The sequence below is a fragment of the Haematobia irritans genome, chromosome 5 (assembly GCF_050003625.1).
Source record: "Haematobia irritans isolate KBUSLIRL chromosome 5, ASM5000362v1, whole genome shotgun sequence".
NCBI lineage: Eukaryota > Metazoa > Arthropoda > Insecta > Diptera > Muscidae > Haematobia > Haematobia irritans.
The window spans coordinates 145,478,377-145,489,449 of NC_134401.1; the positions used below are offsets into that span (position 1 = coordinate 145,478,377).

The 11,073-nt window shown below is 32.5% G+C and overlaps 1 long non-coding RNA gene across 1 annotated transcript; it reads left to right on the forward strand.

Moving 5' to 3' along the window:
• Positions 1–4,692: 4,692 nt before the first annotated feature.
• Positions 4,693–7,444, forward strand: LOC142238458 (uncharacterized). The gene is made up of 2 exons (XR_012722729.1): positions 4,693–4,787; positions 4,934–7,444. It is a non-coding gene; the product is annotated as an uncharacterized LOC142238458 (long non-coding RNA).
• The last annotated feature ends 3,629 nt before the right edge of the window (positions 7,445–11,073 follow it).

Genomic DNA, 11,073 nt, shown 5'->3' on the forward strand with positions numbered 1-11,073 from the left:
TTTTAGAAAATTACATTAAAAAATATAATGCAAAATTTTCCAAAAACAAAAAAAAACATTTTTTTGTTAAAAAAAAAACAAAGCAACAAAAAACGAAATAAAATGAAAATCAGCCCTTATACAAAAAAAATATATATGCAAGCAAATGATGATTAATGAAGAAAAATATAAAAGAAATCTTATAAAAAACTAAAACCAAAAGCAAACCTATATATTGTAAAAGTGAACTTTTAATCTTAAATTAACTTTTTTTGTATGTATAAGTCCTCCTCTTAAATGAAAATATGACACACACAATCCTACACATACACACACACACAATTTAAATTAAAAAATAATTTGCAATTATTTAATATGATTATGTGTGTGTAAGTTATTATTCAGAAAGTTGAATCAAAATTTTAGAAAAATTATCGGCATTTTATCACACACACACATGAATGTGACATTATGGATGACATATGAAAACTCTAGATCTTGTTTTTTTTTCAAATAATTGCAAATTAATTTTTAATTGCATGTTAAATTAATTAATAAATAAAATTTCTAACTATTTATTCTATTAATAAATTTGTCAACAATAAATAACAAACAACAAATCGAAGTTTTATTCAAAGTAGCCTAATATCTAATCTAGTATTACCAATAACCCAGTAAAAATTATTTGTTAACAAGTATATACGTCCGTAAGTTCGGCCAGGCCGAATCTTATGTACCCTCCACCATGGATTGCATAGAAACTTGTACTAAACACTGTCATCCACAATCGAATTACTTGGACTGCGATAACACTTGCCGATGACAAGGTATCCTATAATTTCTTAACACCGTCTTCTCAATTGTAAGTTAGTCCATACGGGAATATATTAAACAAAAAAGGCCGATTAAATACGTATATAATTCAGTTTGACAAAATTAAAATAAAATGTTGACAAAATTTTCTATAGAAATAAAATTTTGACAACATTTTCTATAGAAGTAAAATTTGGAAAAAATTTTCTATAGAAATAAAATTTGGAAAAAATTTTCTATAGAAATAAAATTTTGACAAAATTTTCTATAGAAATAAAATGTTGACAAAATTTTCTATAGAAATAAAATTTTTACAAAATTTTCTATAGAAATAAAATTTTTACAAAATTTTCTACACTGAAAAAAAAAAAGCATGCCCGGTTCCAAAGATTTTGTCTTTACTTTACCAATTTTGGTATTGATTCCGAGCCAAAGAAGCGGAGAATAAAAGTAAGGATACTTTTAAGACACAATTCTCTTTTAAATTTGGTTTTTTTTTGTGTATTTGCTTCTAGGAAGCAAATTTTAATTTTTCGCTTTTTCAGCCTTTTTTCTTAATATGCTATCAAAGTCCTTTAAAAACTAGTTAACGACAACTTTATTTTCAAAATTAAGACTCGACTTCCAGTAGTACTTATGCTATGTTTCAAGTAAAAAGCGTCTTTAAAATGAAGTGTTGAAAAACATGTCCTATATTTGAACGATTTTATGCTTTGTAGTCAAGATGCAAAAAGACAACAAATTTAAAGACAATGTCATTAAATTTAAAGAATTTTTCTGAATTATTAAAGTCAAGTTGACCTTAGCCCTAACGATTTTTCTTTCATGTTATAATACCCATTTTTAAGTGAAATCACTTAATTATAAGGATAATACGACTTCATTGAAAAGTTTGTCGACTTTTGGACAAGGAAAAAAACTTTTTATTAGAGAAATGCGTCTTCTATGCTAAGCAAAATTTCAGTGTACAAACAAATAATTTTTTGCAAAAAAAAAAAAGTTAAATTTAGCGTTAGTTTAACTACGGATTTATTTTTATTAGTGTAGAATTCTGGACCATTTCTGGACCATTTTTTATTAAATTAATGTTTGAAAATATGTTGAATTCATATATATATAACTAGTGAACTGTGTGGAACAACAAGCAATGGTTAACATCTGAGATAAATTATATAATTTCAATTTGGTAACACTGATTGTTTCCTATGGCGCCATCTATCTCTCATAGTTAATAATTATGTTCATGCAAAGATTTAAATTTCCTAAAGATGCCTCACTTCAGATGTAGAATATGGACAAGAGAGGACTCTAGTGAATATGGTTCCAATCTTTCACTCATTAGAAAAATTCATTTCTGAACTTGCACTCATGACAGTGTTGCCGCTGTTATATTTCCGCACTAAATGTAACAGACGCATATTTAAAATACATTTTGAGATTTTTAGCTCACTCCAAACAAAGATTATTTTAAAACCTCAATTGAAACCTTAATATATATAAAACGAGATAAGGTTAGTAAGAAGAAAGTATTACTCACGGATTTGCGTTACGAAAGACGAACATAGCATTGGTTTTTATATATGAAAGACATGAATACCATGAACTTCATATTACAAAAAGGGTCGGATACCATACCATACATATATTATATATTTATATATTTGTGCATCCTGTTATTAAGAGCCGTTTTCGGCACCAGGCATATAACGAGGTTCCTCTCATTTGGATAGCCAACAGACGTTACAATATGTATTCTCACAGAGTAAACAGTTACACGCATTCCCAGGAAACCAGAAATCCAAAGGAGGGTGATAGATGTTGACCACCAGTCGCCCATCCCAGCCTTGGTAACCAAAAGATTCCAAATGAGGTTTATTAGGTGACATTTTACCAGGGAGCCACCGTGGTGCAATGGTTAGCATGCCCGCCTTGCATACACAGGGTCGCGGGTTCAAACCCAGTTTCGACCAAACACCAAAAAGTTTTTCAGCGGTGGATTATCCCCTCTCTGTAATGCTGGTGACATTTCTGAGTGTTTCAAAGCTTCTCTAAGTGGTTTCACCGCAATGTGGAACGCCGTTCGGACTCGGCTATAAAAAGGAGGTCCCTTGTCATTGAGCTAAACATAGAATCGGGCAGCACTCAGTGATAAGAGAGAAGTTCACCACTGTGGTATCACAATGGACTGAATAGTCTAAGTGAGCCTGAAATATCGGGCTGCCACTATACCTAACCTAACCTAGGTGACCCCTTGAACCCGTCCGCATATTGCACATTTTACATTGCCGCTACCTCAAAAAAAAAACTTACCACATATTTATTTCCAACTTCCCAATACGGGGATAAGTTATTAATTGAATGCAAAAGTTACTTCCACGGATTCAAAAGAGACCATTACTATTAATTTCCTTATTTGTAGCTTATTTATATTTTCCTTTTTTCTTATCCTTTGTCTTTACGAAACATTACATAAACTATCCTATTTAATAAATATCATATATCAAATAAATTTTAACTTTCACATAAATAAAACTTCAGTTACGAAAATCACACCCCTAATACACACTCTCAGATTTATTTAAACAGTCCTCTGTCCAAATTCTCTTTGGGGGAAACTGTTATATTACTCAGAAATCACTCAATACTCTATTCTCCTGCTTATCCACCAAAGACTGAAGGGGAATGACTATAAACTGTAATACACACCTATCTTAAAGGAGCTCCCAAAAGTATACGGCGTTGCGCTTTCAGTTACGAATATTCAAAATCAATACGCTATGGTTCCTTTGTGAATGGAAAAAAAATAAAGGCTGAGGTCGGTTCAAAACGCTAATTTTAAATCTATATATAAATATAAATAAATAATTCTATCTACAGATAATCTTATAAATAATGTTATATTCCTTCGTAACTTATATTTTTCTGCTCTTATGAAATTTTTATATTTGGAAACTGTGCCTTGCAATATCCTTTCGAACCATTAAGGCCTTATTTTTTCCAACACACATAGAAAAGTGCAATGCTCGCTTCATAAACATAAACAAATTTATATTTTCCATCACAATCCTTGAAGCAAAAAATGTTTATAACGTCAAAACCAAAACAGCCTACCAAAGCCTAAGGATGGGTACTATGTTCGGTTTTCGAGTTGAAAATCACTATATTTTCGCGATTACTTTTCCTGAAATAATCAAAATTATAAATGAAAACAAACATATTCCTGTAAAGTCTTCCCGAAATCTAGAGGGAGAAGAAACTGCGCACCAATTGAGTTAATTTATGTGCTTTATTTTGAACTGTTTTAATAAAGTAACCGCGAAAATTTCAACGCGAAATGCGAACATAGTACTGACCTTAAGTTAAAATATTTTAAACGTTTTTTGAAGCTTCGGCGTCTACATTTATTGTGTGCAGCCTCATATAATAACGTGTACTTCAACTTTTTTCAAAGCGGACTTAATGCGCTTAACAGACTATCAGTTATTCCGGACGGAATGTCGGTGTTAGCAAAGAATCTTATGCGCTTTACAGACTATCAGTTATTCCGGACGACAGTGCTCGCGTCGAACATATCCCATACATTGGCCACATTATAAGTTAAGTCCGAAGGCAAATTCGATACTGCTGCATGTTTATGGGATCGATAACACATTTACTGATTATTTAGTCATCGCCGACATGTCGTATAGATTCGACACACTGTAAGATTCTCTACAAACACCGACATTCCGAACGGAATAACTGATAGTCTGTAAAGCGCATTACAGTGTGTCGAATCTATACGACATGTCGGCGATGACTAAATAATCAGTAAATGTGTTATCGATCCCATAAACATGCAGCAGTATCGATTTTGCCTTCGAACTTAACTTATAATGTGGCCAATGTATGGGATATGTCCGACGCGAGCACTGTCGTCCGGAATAACTGATAATTTGTAAAGCGCATAACGTCGGTAACTAGGGGGCGGAACGCTTTTGTCTTAAGACTTGATGGTATACCAGTTATAATGACTTTTATCATATTTACAAGTATTTCTTCGGATTGGTTGAGTCGCTTTGACTTATCCAATCCAATTATTACTTTTTCTTTATCTTCCTAATATATCCATTTTACTAATCTTTTTTTCTTTTCTTTCCAGGTTCTTGGCCACCATCGGATGCACTGTGGATTCCCTTGCAACTACTTGAATCAATGGATTTTAGTACTGTGGTAATTCCAGTGTGTCCCTTGTGGTCAAGATTAAACGATGCCGTAAAGAGCAACCTTACCCTGGGCATCGCATCGTGGGAGAGACTTGAGTGTGAGACGATAATCCCTCCCAAGGCAGAGCACTCCAGTCTCCATCAAAGGTCATAACGATACATTTGTATCGCAACGTGGGACGATGTAACAGAAATTGGCATCGCTACGTGGGAGGGACATGGGGTGGTGCCGAAAACTGAGAAAAACACAAACTAGTGTGTTTGCCTCACTCCAGTCCCCAACGAACATAATATAATAAAACCCCCTAAAAAAAAAACGAGTACATACAGCAGTAAGTTCGGCCGGGCCGAATCTTAAATACCCACCACCATGAATAAAATATTGTCAGGTGGGTTTGATGACAGATATTCTCCCAAACAGAGCAGTTCAACTAGTACACTTCCCGAAGATAAATTTAAACATTTTACCTATGAATACTATATCAGATGCTGGATTTATAAAAACCATTTTGGTCGAGTTTTAGAGGAATTATTGATTTAATTTGCAATCTAGAATCTGTAGATTTTCGCCCCCATTATTTGAATGATTACGAGAAGTAAAATTTTCACATTCAGTTTCAAGCTTCAATTTTCATGATCAGTGAGTCTTCTATACCCTTAAGAAGTGAAATCGGTCCATATGTAGGTATTACCTAATGGACCGTTAAAAACTAAATCCGAAACACGTTTTTGCGAGCCTAAAATACCACTATACCCAGCAAAAACTAGGTAACCCCATCTCATTACAATTGACATTACCGGGAATAAAGCTGTCATTACACGTTGCATTACATTGCGGTGAGTTATAATGACTAACTTGTAATGACAAAAAATACTTCTCGGTAATTTTCGAATTGTTATTCTCAAATTTTTATGCAGTTGGCTGTTAACGACTTAAAATAGAATAATTGAGTATTTACATAAAAAATCAAATATGTAATATAACGGTAATTCTGAAGATTTTTCCGTTAAGAAATTTTTATCACAAATATTTCATAATAATTGTACTTAAATTAATGACGTTATCATATTATGTTTTAAATAAATGCTTTCTTATCCTCATTCACATTACACTTCCAAAATGCACTTAACGAAATTTCAAATGCCATTTGCCTTCTAAAAAAGGGACTTAAAATCCACTTTTAGTAGATTTCGAACCTAATGTGAATTGGCTATTGGATATATTGTAACGTAATTCACGAATTCAACTCCCTTAAACAACCTACATTTATTTCTATTTTAAGTGTGAAATTAATTTGCGTGTAATCTTATTTAGATGATTTATTAGATTTTTTTGTTTATTTATACAATATTCGTTTCTATTCAAGTATTGCTCCTATCACAGCATCACTCGCCATATTTTGATCCATTGTAATCGGCGATAGAAATCAATATTTTCGAGATTTGGTTGCCTGAGACAATAAGTGGCTATTTTGCAAGCTTTGGAGTATCTATGAATAAGTCATTACATATTAGGTGATTGATTATATGCTTTAAAAGCACTATTTATTTTATGGCCGAAAGTATGCCTGGGGAGAAGTACTTTCCTCCTAGGACATGCGTATGTAAATGTAATCCGAAGCGATGCCAATTAATAAGTGGTCATTAATTTTTAAATAGGTTTACCTACAAGATTACCGGGTAATGAGAGTTTTTGCTGGGATATTTACAACTTTTGGCAAATTGGATAAAAACTACGGTTTCTAGGAGTTAAATCGGTCTATATGGGGCTATGCTAAAACATTATCCGATACTCTACATTGTCGGCGCACCTCTTTATGGTCTTTAAATAATTCTAGATTTCAAATTGCATGCAAATTGGATAAAAATTACGGTTTCTATAAGCCCCAGAAGTAAACTCGGGATTTCGGTCTATATGGGGATATACCAAAACATGGTCCGATAATCACAATTTTCTGCACACCTCTTTATGGTCCTAAAATACCTTTAGATTTCCAATTTCAGGCAAATTGCATAAAAACTACGGTTTCTATAAGCCCAATGCTCCAAATAGGGAGGTCGGTTTATATGGCGACTGTACCAAAACATGGACCAATACTCACCATTTTTGGCATACCTCTTAGGGGTCCTCAAATAGCTCTAGATTTCCAATTTCAGGCAAATTGAATGAATGAATGACAAACTCATTATACCCCGTCACCATACTATGGTGGTGGGTATAAAAACCGCCGGCCAAGAAATAGTGTGGATTACGGCTTCATCCTTGCGAAGCTCCACGCAAAATTTTTTTTGCGTCATTTGGACTGCGTGTTGGGGTGATTATCGTATTTATTTATGTGTGAAAAAATCTTAATTTCGCATTTGATGCCAATTGAACTCTATATTTCAAATTTAAGGCAATGTCGGTCCTATGTTTAATAAATAAAATAATGTATTATACCCTTCTACACATTGTGGACCAAAATTATTGATACCATCTCAAATCCTTTAAGTTTGTTGCGAGCTTTATAAAGTTTTATATTCCCATATGCATGAATTTGAATCTGAACCGATTTAGACATTTGTATACACTTCAACAAAATGTGTGTACTTAAAATCTAACGTTATGGGACGAAACACAATTTTAGTATAAAAAAAACAAATAAGGAATGTCTGAAGTCGGGTATGGCCGACTATAATATACCCTGCACAACTTCGTATTTAGATTTACATTTCGATAAAATCTCAAATCTTTCACATTTGTTGAGTGCTTTATATAAATCATTAATCAACTTTTAAAACTTACCCGATTTGCACAATATTTTGTAATACTTCTGCATAATCTTGGGCACAGTATGGCGTGTTGTCCTTATAATTAAGTGCTTTGACTTAAAAATGAGTATCATAACATGAAAGAAAAAATTTTTGGACTTTTATAATTCAAAAAAATTCTTTAAAATTAATGAAATTGTCTTTAAATTTCTTGCATTTTTGCATCTACATCTACTACAAAGCAAAAAATCGTTAAAAAATAGGACATGTTTTTCAACACTTTATTTTAAAGACGTTTTTTACTTGAAACGTAGCATAATTTCTACTGGAAGTCTTGTGTTTAACGGACTTCGATAGCATATGAAAAAAAGCTGAAAAAGCGAAAATGTAAAATTTGCTTCGTAGGGTCAAGTACACAAAACCTAAATTTAAAAGAAAATTGTGTCTTAAAAGTATCCTTACTTGAATTCTCCGCTTCTTTGGCTCGGAATCAATACCAATATTAAAGTAGACAATCTTTGAACCGGGCATGCATTTTTCAGTGTATAGTGAGTGCCCTTTCGCTAGTTTTTACGAAGACCCCTTTGTAATTTTTATATTTTCCACGGTTTTTTTTTATAATTTCCTTTGTTTGAATATTTTGACTTACTCGCCCTACGTTCCGATTTGTTTTGACGAAAAAAAAATGTGCCCATAATATATGAGTTCGCTCTAAACTGATTAGTTTATGGTGAGTTCTTTGTGAATAATAAAATATTTCGTTTTATTATTTTTCATTTATTTTATTTTGAATTATTAATTAAAAATAACAATTCAGGTTTTTTAAATTATTTTACAAGAAAAAAATGTGACGCAAATACAAATATATGTAATATTCCATCGAAATAAATACAATTATCTTTATTTATAGGCCAATAATTAGCACTATAATTTTACTAGATACTAAAGATACATGTCTTTATGTTAAAGTTAATTGTCTTTAAATTTATACAATTAGGTTTCATGGTAAAGACATTTATCATTATATGTAAGGAAAATATGTATCTTGGATTGTAGGATACAAAATCTTCATTCATCATTCAATCATCATTTTTTCAGTGTATATTATATGCTCGTACTTCTGTGATTCAATTCCGGTTTATGGTAAGGTGGACAAAAAGAAGAAGTTTAAATCCGAAGGTACTGTGATTTGTTCCATCATTTCGACCATATCATACCAATTTTCAATTGAGTTCTGTGGAAAATATACATTAGAATTGTGCTTATAAATATATTTACTATTATGGGACTTACCAATCATTGAATGAAATGTCCGAAAATAATTTTAAAATGATCGGGCGATTACATCCCCATTTAAATTAATAATGGATTCTTGCGCCAAGTTTTTTTAGCTTTTTATTTCGTAATCGCTTGCGATTTTCTGCGTCAATTTGTTCAGTTTTCCATTTAGAGTTTTTAAATATTAGTACTCGAAGTAGAAATTCAAGCTGTTGAAGCCTGTGCTTATAGCAAACGTCCTTTTCATCAAACCAATCATAATTTTTATTCATACTATTCACAATTTCATTGAAAAGTAAACTCTTAATTCCTTCTTTATAAGCAAACTTTTCAAACAAAATTGCATACTGTTTCATTTGGTATCGACTCATTTCGAAATACTTGTCGTTGGGCGCCATAAGATATAAAATTTTACTATTAAAGTTTTTATTTCGAATGAAATGTTCTGAAATTTGTGTAAAAATTTCGCTTTTTTCAATATACATAATACATCGGTCGCAGTTCGTTTTAGTAACTACAGTTTTATAAATAATGTAACCGGCCAGATAGCGTTGGGTTTGAATTTCTGTTATGTAAGATCGTTCTATTTGATATTTATTCATTTCCTTATTAACCGCATCTATCTCATCAATATTGTTTGCCAAGCCGTTATCTTCTCGTACCATATCTTCAACCTCTGTTTTTAAGTCCGTATGCCATATTAAAAGAGTTTCGTCGTCATCTTCGCAGTTGTTTTTTTTATTCATACTGTTCTTAACTATTTTTAAGGAAACTAGTTTTGCTGTTATATATCGCACATCTCTAACGGTCGGGTTGGAATTATTTCCAAGGGATGCTCGCACTTGGGCAAACAAATTTTCCAGTGCATCCTGGTTCAGTTTCCCAAGAAGTATATAATTCACATCGCTACATGTCTCGAAAATATCATTTGAAAGTGCAATGATATTAGTGATCGTTACTTTTAGTCCTTCTATACATTGAATTTTTGTATTTTTGTATTTAATTTTGTCTATATATTCCAGAGCCTTTTTAAGTCTATTGATTTTATCCTTTGATATTCGCAAAATAGGGCGATTGTTTGGATTTCGTGATGACAGTAATTTTACATTTAGTTCATCAAAAATGTCATTCATGTGTTTGATGAATTTTTGGGTTGCTGCCGCCGATGAATGTAACCAACCTGAATCCATACCAGTTTGTATTGCTGCGGCCATGGTATTGCTGAGAACCTGAGTAGCCCTCGATACTGACATTTTTTCCCAAAACGTGGGATATATATGTTTATATGTAATTTTAGGACACATTTTAAAATGTAAATTGTTTTCATCAACCTTAAATACCTCTTGAATGACACTAAATTGTACCTCGCCATCATCTGTTGTGAAGCCATTTGACATGAGATTATTTCTAATACTTTTAAACAAATGAGGATAATCATACAAACAATAAATTTTTCGGCCGTTGTGGTAGAAGGCCATACTGTTGGGTTCGCATATATCTCTATAGGCAGCGATGTTACTCGTTGCTTGATCACAAACCAATGCTTTCACCTGTAGTCCCACTGAATATGCAACATTTATATTTTCATATATAAGTTTCTTCAAAGTATCGAATTTTATATCAGCAACGGCGTAGTAGCTGAGAATATATTTCCAATCACTACATAATCCTTTCAGCATGAAAAATAAGCACTTTTTTGCTGGTTTATTTGTTCGTTGCCCTTTCCCGAGATCTTCAAAGCCATCTATTAAATCTTCGGCTACGTTGTAATCAAATGACCGTTTTATTGATATCTCATCGAAACACAGCACACAAAGACGTTCACGTTGATTAAACGAATTTACTGAAATGCTCAGATTGAGTACGATGGAAGAATTTATGCCAGGACAGACGGACTTGATAGGTCTACGTCGGAGTAAAGTTGACGGATGTGGAAGTCTGAGCGGAAAGTCATTTCTCAGCAATTTGTAGCATTTGTTGCTTTGCAAGTAAATGCTTTGTGATATTCCAATTTCTTCATCGTCATATTTTTTAATCGGACCCACTG